The sequence below is a fragment of the Suricata suricatta genome, chromosome 7 (genome assembly GCF_006229205.1).
Source record: "Suricata suricatta isolate VVHF042 chromosome 7, meerkat_22Aug2017_6uvM2_HiC, whole genome shotgun sequence".
Classification (NCBI taxonomy): domain Eukaryota; kingdom Metazoa; phylum Chordata; class Mammalia; order Carnivora; family Herpestidae; genus Suricata; species Suricata suricatta.
Window position 1 is genome coordinate 35,463,903 of NC_043706.1, and position 15,111 is coordinate 35,479,013.

General features: G+C 42.2%; 1 protein-coding gene across 1 annotated transcript in view; it reads left to right on the forward strand.

The window, feature by feature from the left end:
• ZFAND3 (zinc finger AN1-type containing 3) overlaps positions 1 to 15,111 on the forward strand; it is a 208,895-nt gene that overhangs the window by 183,350 nt on the left and 10,434 nt on the right. The window lies entirely within an intron of this gene.

Here is a 15,111-nt window from a genome sequence, read left to right on the forward strand (position 1 = left end):
ATTCTTTCTCTCCCTTTGACCACGTACATCATGTCACAGAGAAGCAGAATTGTGTAGCTGCATTATATAGGCTGACTTACAGCTTTCCTCTTCCTGTTTTTATTTCCTGACTTAAAGCTTTGTTTTATAAAATTGTTCTATGGGACAGAGCTGTTATCAGGCAAACTTGGAGGCCTTGGCTCTTGCCTCTGAGTATCTTGTGTCCTTTGCCCTACAGAGTGAGCTTTAGCAGTCTTCCTTCTCCTCTAGGACAGCCACAGATACCCTACAAGTACTGATGCTGGCAGGCAGGAGTAGATGCTTCTCTCAGCAGTTAGAAAATTACAGTTACTCATAGTTTTTCATCTTCTGAAGAGGAAGCTGTTGCTTCTCCTGTGCCTCAGTTTTTTAGCCTGTTGGAAATGAAGAGGAAAGAGGGATGTACCAGCTTCTCATGGAAATGAAGTTGGAACTCCTGTTGCCATCAAGACCAGAAATCTGTTTGTTGCACATTCTGGTGTGTGGTACTCAACGAGATGGGAAGTGTATACTCAACTGCAGAAACAAACACCAGCCTGGGGAGTCCAGGTGTCACGGATGAGTTCTTATTTTTTTTTTTTTTTAGCTTGGCATTTGGTTATCCTATTAAATGCTTGTGTGAAAGTGTAAAGAGGAGAGATAGGATAAGAGGTGATCTGAGGCTGTCAGCAGAGTTTTCACACCGCAGTTGTGTTCCTAAAGAATTCCAGGAGAGCCCAGAACCTTGTTCTTAGACTGCATCTGCATCAGCCCTGCCAAGTAATTTTAAATCCATAGTGAGAAAGGGGAGGAATACTGTGGTTAGCCAGATGAGACTCTAGCGCATGGTGGCTAACCAACTTCGCCTGTGTTGAGGGTTTGTCTAGTCTTTGGTGGTCTGCAAATTCTTGGCTTTGGTCTTCACATGAACTTTTGGGGGACATGGATTTAGTAGTTGAGTCTGTTATCAGTGTTTTGAAGCCCTCCTGACCGTTTTGCCTATTACTTTTATAACACATGCCCTTGGTTGTTCCTAAATTAGAGTCATGGGATTTTCCTGTACCTTATGTTCTTGTTTCCTTCTTGAAAGCAACTGAATCCTGGGTATTACACAGGATTTGCCCTAGTGGATCAAGCAATTGATCCATAAAGTGTGCTGTCTTGCCTCTGGCAGGGGCTGATACCTCCTGTCCTTGTCGGGCAAGCAGTGAGAATTCACAATTTAGCACTGAGAGATTCAGAAGTGTTGTAACCACGTCTCCCAGTTTACACTTCAGCTTTGATGCAAACCACCAAATTTCCTAAGGTCTTAAGCACCCAGCTGAAAAAGTCTAGGGTTACATGTTAGATGATTTTACGTGCTCCTGGGTGAAACCAACTTGACTGTCTCTGGTAAATTCTAAGTGCCTGCTGGGTTTACCACAGACATGCATTCTTTTAAAATGATCTAACACGTAGTCCCTTGGCTTATACCCAATTCTGAGGGCCTACTTACAAAGAGATTTGATTTGAATGCTGGGAAGGCAAGCCCTGAGCTTTGTGCACTCCCTCCGGTTGTAGCCTTCCTAGAGAGAGCGGGGAGTTCACTTTGGCCCACTGAGAGTGTTGCACTTACGTGCCCAGAAAAATGACTGGTCTACTGCCACATTTTAAAAGATAGGACAGCAATGGAGCAATGGGAACATACACCTCTGGGATCGTCTTTGACAAATAGCTCTTGTGTTCCTCCTGCCTGTCTGCTCGGATCTCTCTAGGAAAGGGTGAGCTGTGTAGTTATCTCCTTGAGGACGCATGGGGTGTTGATGAGACACTGAACTGCCCTGAAAGGTCAGAGGTGGGGGGCATGGTAATTTACGGCTAGAAGTGAAGACTCAGGAAGGTAGTTTGAACTCAGACAACACTTCTCCACTGCAGAAAATCTTTTTCTTAATATATATATATTCACAATCTTTTTTTCCATTCCCCTTCCACTCTGTACAGGTTATTAACTGCTGACAAGAAATTCACATCTCATAAATAATGCTTAAGAGCCATTGCTATATAAATTGAATGTGTTATGAATTGTGATGGGCCTTTTTGTAGCATTCGATGCCTAGAGCAGGAAGAACAGAGGATGTCATTTTCATTAATTTCTAATGAGGTGCCAATTAAAGACAGGGAAGACGCTCCAAAGGGAAGAGTGGCCAAGCTCCCCTGAATCCTCCGCCCCGGGGCTGTCATCCAAACACTGCCAGCAAGCCTTCTCTAAAAATTCCATTAAATTACAGTCTCATCGAGAGCACACACAGACACATTCAGCTTTCCTTTGATCTTCAAAAGAGCAATTTGTAAGGCGAGTTCTGAGCCTTCTCACATAGGGAACAGCTAGAGGTGATAGGAATTGTTAATTGCCAAGATACTCCATGGGCTTTCAATAAGGAGGTGAATTTTGAAGATGAATTCTCCTCTGCCTTGCTGTGACTAGATAACCTTTAAATCAACAATACCAAAGTAACACCCTTTTCCTGTGAAATCTTTCAGGATGCCAATTAGAAAAGGCATGTGGTGAGGCTGGGATGATCTCCTGTGTCCTCAATAGTTTAGCTTCTCAAGATAGAAAACAGTTGCATAAAAATGGATTTATTTGTTTCATTTTCTACTCAGTAGGCAAATTGATCAGCTCATTCTCATTACAGGAGTCTTGTCTCTCCAAATGCCACCTAGAGGATGTTCTGAAATTTGGCCATCCTTCTCAGGTCTGGGCCTCACCACAGCCATGTGAATGCTGTGTTCTCTGTGTAGATCTTGCACGATGCACACAGCATGGCTTAGTAGTCGCTGTGCCTTGCTTCCCAGAACCACAGAATTAATTTTTAAATACCATACTAAGAGCTTGCATAAGTTACCACCTTTTTTCAGTTGACAGTGACTTAAACTGTAAGCCGATATTCTCCCTTTGGGGATAGCAGTGCTTTTACTAACAACCTGAGTAATCTAACTTCCATTATTGCTTTCAAAATAAATTTTATATTCACTTTAGAAACTCCAGAGTGCTGTTTTAGCCCTTTAGTTTATCATCTCCAAGTGCCTCAGTGGTCATTTTCTGTGTTATCATTCACTGTCAAGCTAAATTCTGCAAGCATTTATTGAGATACGACTATGAACGAAGCATTTTCCTAGATTTTATGGGGAAAGTAGGATCTAGAAATATAGAATATAGGAGCTCTTGGTCTAGGTCCGTGGTTTCAAACTTGAGTGGGCATCAGAATCGCATGGAAGGTGTGGCAAACACAGCTTGCTGCCCAGCCCTCCCCACCCCCAGAGGCTCTGGTTCAGTGGCCTGTGCATGTGTAACAAGGTCCTGGGTCCTGCTGCTGCTGGTCTGAGGAACCACTGCTCTAGGAAGTTCTCCAACCTGGGAAGCCTTTAAAAATAGAATGTCTGGGCCTCACTCCAAGTAATTAAATCAGAAAAGGGCACCAACTATTGTTTTAGCTTTTTATTCAGAAATTTAAAGTGTTCTTGTGGACCATTTGAGAGTAAGTTGCAAACATCGTGGCCTTTTGTCTTTATAAACATCAATGAATGTTTTCTAAGAATAGGAATATTATTTTATAACCATAACACAGTTAGCAATTTTAGTAAGTTGATACTGATTCAGTTCCTTTATTAAATCTGCCACCCATATTCCAGTTTTCTCAGTTGATCCAGAAATGTCTTCTGTAAAAGTGCTTTTTCCCTCCAGGACAGAATCCAGTCCAGGATCAGGTATTGCATTTAGTTGTCATATCTCTTTAGACTCTTTTAACTTGGAACATTTTTACGGCCTTTCTTTGTTTTTAATGATACTGATATTTTTGAAGAGGATGACCCCCTTCCCCCACCCCCCCTTTTTAAATAGAATGCTCCTCAAATTGTGTTTGGTGTTTCTTCATCATTAGATTCAGACTACTTATTCCCAGCCAGACAGTTACTAAGTGATGTGTCTTTCTCAGGATTTTATATTGGGAGGCACGGATGTCCATCATCATAGGTGTTAGTTTTAATTTTAATTCACTCAATCAAAGCATTGTTCAGTTTCTCCACTCTGTAGTTACTATCTTTGACCATACAAATAGTAAGCAGTCTGTGGAAGACACGTTGTGACCATGTGAATATCCTCATCATCAAAAATGTCTCCTAGATTTAGCATCCATTGATGATTCTTGCCTGAACCAGTCTTTACTCTGATGGATGCAAAATGATGATTTTCTAACTCTAACCCTCCTGCATTTCTCATTTGACACTCAGCGTTCTTCTGTGAGTGAAAACCCCTCTCCCATATATTTATCTGTTTTTATTATGGGCTCTTCTGTTTTATCAGTGGTTCATAATTCATTACTATACTGAATTATTTTGGTGCTCAGATTGGGTCAAAAATGTTTCCTTACTTTCTGGCATTATAAGATGTGTTCTGGATGTGTCTTGTACTTAACCTTTGCCCAGTCCTGGAATCAGCCGTTTTCCTAGGGATCCCCAAGATGATTTTAATATGCATTCAAAGCAGGGATTTGCTGGGCTTTAGAGGAAGGCAGATACATGCATGAAATAGCCAACATCCAGGGCAGCCTACCATAAGAATTTTAACTGAGGCATAAGCTATATGTTAAAGGAATATGGGGAGGGAAAGATTAATTCCAACTAGAAGACTTGTACAGGTTGTGATAGTCAGGCCTTTAAAGGCAGAGTGGGATTTAGATGTGGGGAAAGAGGGAATACCTGGACAAAGACGGTGACCTCTGTACAGCTGGATGGAGCCTTGGGCTTAAGTGAGGAGAGACAGCTAGAAAGAGAGGGTAAGGATTCCAGACTCGAGGCTCTAGGTTTGGATGTTTGTTGGCAGTAAGGAGCTGTCAGTGGTTTTGAATATAGTCAACACGCTCTAATTTGGCTTTAAAAAAAATTTTTTTAATGTTTGTTTATTTTTGAGAGAGACAGAGACAGCGACAGCATGAGTGGGGAAGGGACACTTACATCGAGGGAGACATGAAATCCGAAGCCAGGCTCCAGGCTCTGAGCTGTCCGCAGAGAGCCAGACATGGGGCTTGAACTTAACGAGTTGTGAGATCATGACCTGAGCCGATGTCAGACACGCAACCGACTGAGTCTCCCAGGTGCCCCTTGACCTTTTTTTTTTTTTTTAAATTAAGCACACAGGAAGACCATTGAATCTATTTAAGTGGAATGATCTAGGAAGACTGTGAACTAATTCACTAAGTGAAAAGGAATGTGCCTTTGTCACAGCCATCCCTGCACTACAGGGGACTCTAGAGTGAATGAATGGTGATATCCTGTGGTCCAGAGTGGGGCAAAGAGCTGCGGTGATAATGAAGCATGTTGGTGACATGAAATTACTAGCCTGGTTCATTTTACCAGATCAGAAATCACCACAAATAAGTCCATGTATCTGTGCCTTTATTTAACTCTCATCCACATGTGATTTCAACCTGTCAGGAACATGTGGCATTCTGTCCTTTGTCTCTAAAAGAAAGCAAGGCAATGTATGGTTTTATAAAGGCTTTTTATTCCCTTACAGAGTTCTAGCCTGGATCTGTCAGAAAACTCTCCTATCCAGGGAAACATCAGAGATCTTTTATCTTGATCAAATTGATTTGGTTGGTTCAGTGTTATCATTACTGCCATTGAGGGGTGAGTTTATGCTCTGCCATGTATTATAGACAGAGTGTGTGGTTACCAAGACCTCAGCCCTTTTCCTGTGTTCATGCTGAGTCTGGCTAAATGAAAGGCTAAAGTTTCTCCATTGCTTATAAGAAAGCAGCTTGGGTGTATGTTACCTTTGGTAACATAGGTGTCCTGTCCATCCTCCCAAAAGCAAAAACAGCCTTTGATGGGAGTTATTGTATATATGAGAGCTAAGGGTAATTGTATATCTTGAAGCAGATTCTGAGAAAATTTTCTCCCATTGTTACTGTTTCACTCTCACTATACTTTTACCTGAACAAAAGTTTGCTGTCTGTATTCCCCATTTTATCTTTAATATATAAGAATTCTAGTCTAAAACCAAACAGATTAGTCCCTCTGCTGCTCCTCTATAAATTGCACATTGAGATATTAGAGCAAAACAAATCAAACCTTTTACTGAACGCTAACTCTGTATTTAGCCCATTAGTTCAGCACTGTCTCAGAGATCCAACATACCATATGCCCTTTGACAAGGCTTTAGAGAGAAATCAGAAATGTGGAGAGTTCCTCTCCCCAGCAAAGGAGCATCAAAGACTGAGCTTTCTTTTTTAAAAATATTTTTGTAATGTTTATTTCTTTATTTTTGAGAGAGAGAAAGCACAAGTAGGGGATGGGCAGAAAGAGACATAGAATGCAAAGCGGGCTCCAGGCTCTGCACCACCATCATAGAGCCCGATGCAGGGCTGGAACCCAGGAACTGTGAGATCAATTACCTGAGCCAGAGTTGGACGCTTAACTGACTGAGCCATCTGGGCTCCCCAAAGACTAAGCTTTCAAAAGCCAGAGTGTACAGAACACATCTGCTGAAGTCTTTGTCACACTCCTGCTCTCCTGACAGGTGTGCCAGGAGACCCTTGTCCCATGAAGTGAAATATTTTCCATCTGGACTGCAAATTTGCAACTACTTCTATAGTCTAATCCGAGAAGCAGTAACAGCACAATAATTTTATCAGAACTATTTGGCTAGGTTACCCTGCTAGAATACTTCTTTATAGGAGAAAAAAAAAATGGATCGTTGTGAAAGAAAATGAATTATTGATGTCTTTTATTTTGGTTCCAAGAGTAGTTTCAGTTAATTTTTTGTCCTGTAGAGTGTGCATGGGAGGGTTTTTTTAAACAGCTTTTTTGAGATAGAATTTATATACTATAATATTCACCTGTTTTGCAGTTCAGTGAGTTTTGGTAAGTTTAAATTGTACATCCATCACCAAATTGAAATTTTAAAAATGTTCTTAATCACCTCTAAAACTTCCTTTGTGTCCCTTTTCAGTCAATCCCTACACTCTCCTACCCCAGCCTCGGGCAGCCACTGATTGATCTGCTTTCTGTTGGTAAACTTTGCCTTGTCTATAATTTTAATATCAATGGATTCATACAGTATGTATATATAGATTTGTATATCCGCAGAGCATGGTGTTCATGAGATTGATCCACGTTATTATGTATCAGTAGTTCATTTCTATAATGTTGGGTAGTATTTTCGTTGTATGGCTCTTAATCACATTAGTTTATCCATTTACCAGTTGACATGCATTTATGTTACCAGTTTGAGGATATTTTGAATGAAGCTGCTATAAATATTCTTGTACAAGTTTTTATGTGGATATGTTTTAATTCCTCTTAGGTAGATGCGAAGGTGGAATTGCCAGGTTGAATGACTCTTTTATGTTTAGCACTTTAAGAAAATTCCATTAGTAGTGCATTAGGGTTCCAGTTTACCCATAATTTGTTAACATTTAATATTGTCATTGGTTTTAACTTTAGCTATTCTGGTGGGTATGTGGTGCCATCTTGGTGTGGTATACTAGTTTCCCATCAGGCATATCCCAGATAACTAGTGATGTTAAGCGTTTTTTTTCATAAGCTTTTTGGCCATTTATCTTTGTAAAGGGTCCATACTTCAAGTATCTTCACCATTATAAATAGATGCACAGCATTACCATCTTAACAGTATCCCAACCCATGAATATGGTATGTATGTCTTCTCAAGTTTCTCAGCGATATTTTGTATTTTCCTAAGTATTTTATTTTTTTGATGCTGTTGTGAAGAGAATTCTTAAGATTTATTTTCAGATCGTTCTTTGCTGTCACTTCAGAATACAATTTTTGCATATGGTTTTTTATTCTGCAGCTCTAACACTTATTAGTTCTAGATTCCTTAGGATTTTCTACATCCATGATCATGTCATTGCATATAAAGGCAGTTTTGCTCCTTTTCAGTCTTTATGCCTGTTACTTATTTTTCGTGCATTATTGCACTGGCCAGGACCTCTACATAGTGTTGAGTGGAAGTGTTGACAGTGGATCTCCTTGCCTTCTCCCTGATCTTAGGTAAAATTCTGCCCTTTACAGCTGAGTATGATGTAGCTGTAGATTTTTTTTTTAAGGTTCTTTAAGTTTTGTTTTGGTTTTGTTTATTTGTTTGTTTGTTTGTAGTAATCTCTCCACCCAATGTAGGACTCACAACACTGAAATCAGTGCGTGCTCTTCCAACTGAGCCAGCCAGGCACCCTATCTACTATAGATTCTTTATAGCTGTTTCCCACCTCTGCCCCTCACCCTGACATTTTAAAATTTGTAGCTATTGAATACATTCTAAGAAAACAGGAAATATTCAAATACATACCCCCAAAACAGATGATATAGCCCCATGGTGAACTACCATGTGACCTAAAAAAAAGTGAGCAAACCTGTTTTAAAAGTTGTATCATGCTGAGGCACCTGCGTAGCTCAGTCAGTTAAGCATCCCAAGTCTTAATTTCAGCTCAGGTCATAATCTCAAGGTTTGTGGTATTAAACCCTGCATTGGGCTCTGTGCTCTCCGTGCAAAACCTGCTTGGAATTCTCTCTCTCTCTCCCTCCCTCTCTCTCTGCCCCTCCTCTGCTCATGATTGCTCTCAAAATAAACAATAGGGAAATAATAATGAAAGTTTACCATCCTATGAATTTATTTCTGTCTACAGTTGAAGCATATTCCCTTTGTTCACAGTTCTGTGTAACATGTCTCCAGCTATAGTAGGGAAAACCTGTGACCTGAGAGTATTCCTCTTATCTTCACACCAATATCAAAACAAGACACCAAGATGCTATTCTGGGTTATTCTCACTTAGGTAATAAAAGTGAACCACACTGAGAGAAGCTTGGAAATGGTCTGCTTGAAGTAAATGCTTTTACCACAAGGCACAATCACAAAAATTTGTGGGTAGATAAAAATAGAATCACATACCACCAGGAGTAGAAGGAGCCTTAGCAGCCATTTTATCCAACCCCACTTTTTTCTACAAATGAGGAAACTGAGATCAGAAAGGTTGTCACTAGCCTCAGATCACACCTGTGGGTTAAATACTGGTACTTCATGCAGCCTTTGTTGTAGAGCTCAGGGACTGAAAAGTTCCTGCCCGAAGGTGACTGCTCGCAGCAGTGCCCGTCATAGAGGTCTCAGGCACCCCAGCTACAGCTCCTCATCACGGGTCCTGGATGTTGACTTGTTGTCCCCACTGAATCCCCCTGGTCTCTTCTAAAGTACCCATAAGATTTCTTGTTCTTTCTTTCAAGTTAATACACCTATTTTTACTTCCTCTTAGTTTGGCCTCCAAAACCTAGCTCAGGACTCGGGACTCTTCTCTGGACCTTTTACAGCAAAAAGTCACCAAATTAGACCATTAGCAGTAAAGATAAAGTATTTCGTATTTAGAAAAATAATAGGATTTAAAATTTTTTTCTTGCAGATTGACAATTTGTTCAGAGTTTTGCTAAATAAATGTTCCCTCCAAGGCTTTTATGTAGTTAAAATTAATTTGTGTTTAGTGCATTGTAGGCAAATATATGTTACTAGACACTGTCAGACTTCTCAAATAGATTCTTACTGTGATTCTCTCATGAGCACTGCTTCTTGAAAAATGTGGGCCTCAGACCAACACTTTAGAGTCCCCGGATAGAAGGGGATGCTTGTTTAGAAAATAAAAGTGCACATTTCATCTCTCATTGTTTTCATGGGAAATGCAAAGGTAATTTAAAACCAAATAGAACTACTGGACATTTCAAATAAGGTGATCAAGTCAACTCCATTCTCTTTTACTTAGAGATTTATATCCTCTGAGTGCTTAACACATGCCTTCTTCCTCTCCTGATCCTCTTTACCCTCCTCGACTCTAAAATCCTCGAAGGTCAGGACCTTGTGTTCTTCTGTAGCTTCCCACTGCCCTTATTAGACTCTGTGCCTGTGGTGGTACCCAGACAGTGTTGACTAGTAATCTACAGGACAAATCAGAAGTCACAGAAATGTGGTGGTCTGGTGAGCTTGTTGGTTATCTTTGGGAGAATGCCCTTTTGTAGTAGTAGTTGAAGGCAGGCCCAAGCAGGTGGATGGGAGAATGTCTGAGCTGGTCTCCATGTTAATTCTGGAAGCCAGGTTACATGTGCAACCTGAGGGTTTCCCAGTGGACTATTTGGCTGGAGGAATGTAGATAGGGAACCTTAGCATTATTTGTTGTTACATACTTTTATCTGCCTTGGATTTTCATTGGTAGGGGATGGAAATCAGACAAGACATACATACATCAGATAGGGTAGAATTGCTTGCTTGGTGTAATTAAAAATATTTGATAAGCTTATGGTTTAATTAAATATTCAACTTTGGGAGTGAGTGTGTTTGCATAAATAAAACCTGTGGTTCATCTTGCACTGAATAAAATGAGCTCTTTGGAGGTCACAGGCCTGCTGTATACACCACAGCAGTCTCCCGTTCCTTCCTAACCTGTCACACTCTGGCATAGACTCCAAGGACTTAAGTGACTTAGAAGTTACCCATCTGGTGCCTGGCCAGCCCCCCAAACTGACACTGAAATCACAGCAGCAGCAGTGACCTGGCAGGTAATCCAGCCGCCGTGTACGTCTTCAGCCTGGAGGGAACGTGGCAGGTCTTATTGCCAGGCATCTCGGACCGTCTAGGTGCTTCCTCCATGGAATAAAACCAGCCTTCTTCTATAACGTGCCCTTATTTCTCCTCACTCTGCCCTTCTGAATGACCTGTCACAAATCATCTTCCTCCCCTGCAAGCCTGCTCCTCAGATACTTGAACACAGGGGCTTTGGCTTTCTGGCACCCCAGTCCTCCAGTAGCAGGTCTACTCACAGGGGCTGAAGAACTTGGGTGGGTATACTAGGGATGAGGATGGGTGTAGGAATGCCAGAGTGGGCACAGTGTTTGTCTCCACAGAATTCCTTATCTTTTTAAACAAAAACCCTGCTGATCTCCTTCTGAAACTGCTAAAAAAGTCTTCTCTTTTATGGAGTCCATGGTTGACCTCTGTTGTACTTCTTGGAACATATTGAAATTAGCTGTCCTTCCTCCCAGACGATAAGCACTGGAGGGCAAGGACCATATTGTGTTCTTCGGCGGCTCCCACTGTAGTGGTATAAGTGCAGTGATGTCTAGTGAATATTTGAGTGAATGAGTGAACTCTGCCATTGCAGTTGTGATCCTCTGGGTGAAGGAGAAAGTAACAGCTTTATTGAGTGCCTACTGTATGCAAGATGCCTGCTCCTGTGTTCCATCACTTGACCCTGATGAAAGCATTGCTCTGAAATGGTACTACATATTTACAGAAGAAAAAACTCAAGCTTTGAAGTTGAGTACCTCAGATATTAAGGGAGTGCCTGGCATTTGAGCCCAGATCTGTTGAGCTCCCAGAATCCCACCACTGTTCACATCCCCCTACTGGCCCATGGGTGTCCTAAATAGAGAGATACCTGCAGCAGGAGTTACCTTTATTTTTAGCCATATAGATCTTAGCCCGTTTGTTAAGCACTCCCCAATTCAGAGATCCTTTTTATTGAACAAAGAATAGTAAAAATGTATGCAGCCTACTATGTGAGAACCACTTGAGACGGTGGTAATGAGTCATCCCAATATACTGTTTGCAGTTTGCTCTGTGTGCCACTTGTCACTCCATCTAGATAATATGCTTCTGGAGGACAAGGTCCACAGTGTTGCCACCTTTTTGTCTCCCACTGCGCCTACGTAATATGAAACACAGTGGCACTTAATTCTTACTGATGTGAACGTTCCATTTTCTCCTGAGTGCTAATTCATGTCCTCATCGTCCTTGAAAACGTAGCCACTCCAGGATACCTATGCGGTTGACCTCTCCTCAGTGCCCCCGATTTATTGCACATAGCTGGGTTGTATTGATTTTATTTGCAGTTGATTTCTTGCTCTGCTTCTTGTGTCCTTCAGCTGTTTTCCTCTCTGTGCATCTCCAACTGTCTTGAAAGGCAGAACTAGTGACTTTTTTCTTTTCCTTTTCCTCCTCCCAGCCCCTAGAATAGTGCTCTGTAAACATAGCACAGATGACCAATAAATACTTTTGACTCCTTGAGCCTGATAGCTTCTTTTCCTTGCTGGACTGACAGCCCAACACTGGAGCCTGAATCCTTTATTTATTAGATGAGATTTCTATAGCACCTTTCCTCTGAAGAGATCAATATCAATGAAGTTTGTTTCTGCTTCTGGAAAATGCTTTTACCTAAGCAGACTGAGGCTCTGATAAGATCACATGATAGTCTTTACTCCTCAGCTATTGGGCTCTAGAGATGCAGACTCCCAAGAAAGACCTCACCACCTCAGGTTGGCTATCTGGCTGCCAGCAGTGAGCCTGAATAAGACTGTGACAAATAACAACAGAGGCTCTGCAGCGTTGGTTGATATCATAGCCAGTATTATGAAAAGAGAACTTGCATTTGGGGGGCACTGCCATCTTTTGGAAGGCAGATATGGGGAAGGCCATTTTAGCACTCAGTACATTTGCCTACTAACTCCAGAGCCCCATCACAGGGTTTGTGGATTGTAGGTTCTCAGACAGTGGTTGGTGTCACTAGAACTGTTCAGTCTCTGAAACTCAGTGCCACTCGGACAGGACCCACAAAGGGCATGAGACTCAGAGACTCAAAACATACAAGTACTGGGTAGGGAAATAAGTGGTGAGAGATGGCACTGTCAAGCTGGTGAGAAGAAGAGCTATCACAGTGCAGATTTGGGTAGTCCAGGCTCACTGTGAAATATGGAAGAGAATTCAGGTGCCAAAGACTGAAAAGGATGAGTCAGCCCTATAATTCATTGGAGAAGTGCCTCAAATAATTGGGTCAGCTGGCTTCTCTATGAAATTGCTCACCTTTCCACATATCCTTTTTTGTACAAACATTATTCCCATCCCTATTCAGGCTTAGGCAGAATTGAGGAGGAGATGAAGTCATCTGCCATGTACTTTCCAGACAGATGATAATTGCACACATAAAGTTACATGGTGCAGATACTCACCACTGTCCACCAGATTCTGTCTGCTCTTGAGCCTGCAGTCCAGAAAACTCCCTTTGTGGTCAGAGCAGGTGTGAAGGCAACCATAGCTACTTAGGCACCTTGAGAAACAGAAAAAGATGGGGAAAGGCATTGGACAGAAAAAGGAGGAAAACAAAGTAGAATAGGACTAGAAATGTAAGGAAATAAGAAGAGGGCAGAAATGGAGATGTGGTGGGGTATGGGAAGTCCACTGGCATTTACTCAAAGGGCATCGTGAGCTTGGGAGGGTGCCCCTGCATACCTCTTCCTGAGATTTAATAGATGTTCTCTTTCCCTGTTGTCACCTGTGGACTTGAGAGGTAGAGCCACCTGTATTGTCTGCTTTATTCTCAACGTGCAACACAGGTCATATTTGGAAGGAAGGGATGACAAGAAGCGCTCCTCTTTGCTCTGATCATGGGTCCTCACCAACTGTTGCACGTGTTGAAATGTGTAGTGTCATGGTGGATAACTGGGAGACAGATGGCACTGGCCGGTGGGGAACTCTGCCCAGTGGCTCTCTTCTGCAGCAGACAGCCAAGACTGCTTCATTTATACTGCTGAATTCTCCAGAACAGTATTCTGGGGCTGCAGAGAGACTAGGGGGAAGTGTACCATGCAGGTGTTAGATGCTCTCCTATGGCCAAAATTTTCTAAGGCTCAATCATGTTGCTTTGCTGCAGATGGGCTGTTCTTGCGGAAGGTGGCAGGCAGCGGGTGCTGCTGTTGGAGACATTTCCTGTGGGTAATGGAGGCTTAGTCTTCTGGCAGCCCGCTCGTGCCTTGAGGAGCTGAGCAGGCCTCTCCACACACTCCCATGCCCTTCCTCTTGAACTATGTCAGCCGGTGGCCCCTAGGAGATGGAAGCTGTGAGTCAGCACACGATGGAGTTCGTGTGTCCTTGTGATTAATACATAGGATGACATGTGCTCCCTAGAGCGGTGTACTGCCGTGTAACAGATTCATTCACCTGGGAAGGGGAAGGTTTCCAGATTTACAAATTAAAGGGCCAGGTTGGTGTTAATACTCTTGTACCAATTAAATTGCTCTTCCTTTGAACTGAACTACCTCAAGATTAATTTTCCATGGAATCTGGAATAAATGACCAAAGTACTAGGGTAGAGTAGGAAATAAGTGTCAGTGAGAACTTGGGTGATTATCAGTTCTTCATTATCTGTACTCAGCTCATTTGTGATTGTGAATTACAGCAAAGTTTCAATTCCAGGAGAGCATCTAATACCATCTTGGACATTTCTGGGTTGCCTTCGAGAATGAGCTCAGTGAATATAGGCCCATATTAATAATGGCAATAGAAAAGCATAATTAGGAAAGTAAACCTGATACTGCAAAACAGTGGAATATATCCAAAGCCAGACAGTAATAGTTTTTAGATTGAGCTTACTGTGTTCCTGCTCACCCAGGTAATTGGAAGTAGACTGTGGTGGTGCTCCTCTCCAGAAGTGGCAGGGAGGGCACAGTTACCAGCATTAAACATTCTTTTATTGCTAGAAGTAATTTTCTTGTATTTTTAATGAGTCAGATGTTGACTCAAATTATTTATTCATTCTACTTGAGTTTCAGAGGAACAGCAGGGTAAAAGTGACAAAGTCCCTGACCGCATGGTGCTTTTATTCTTTGGGAGGGGAGATGCGATAGACAGGGAACAGGTAATTGAGATGCTTTGTGGGAGGAGTAAGCACTGTGGTATAATAGGATGACAAAGAGAAGGGCACCGTCCTGGGTTGGGGTGCTGCAGGTGGTGGTGGGAGGCTAGCATCTGGAAGGAGGTGAAAGCTGAGCTGAGACATAAAATGGCTGGGAGAGCCAGCCATTCAGAGAGCTTGGCCGGGGGAAGTGTCCCCAATGGAGAGAACAGAACAGTGAGGCAACCCTGAGGGATGAACAAACTAGCATATGAGGACCAGAAAAGTGGCCCGTGTGGTTGGAGCACAGTGCATGAGGAGAGACTAGCAGGACCAGAAGGGGGGGATAGTAGGCCTTCGCAAGGACTTAGAATTTTACTCTAGAAGTAGTGGGAAGGCATTGAAGCGTTTTAGG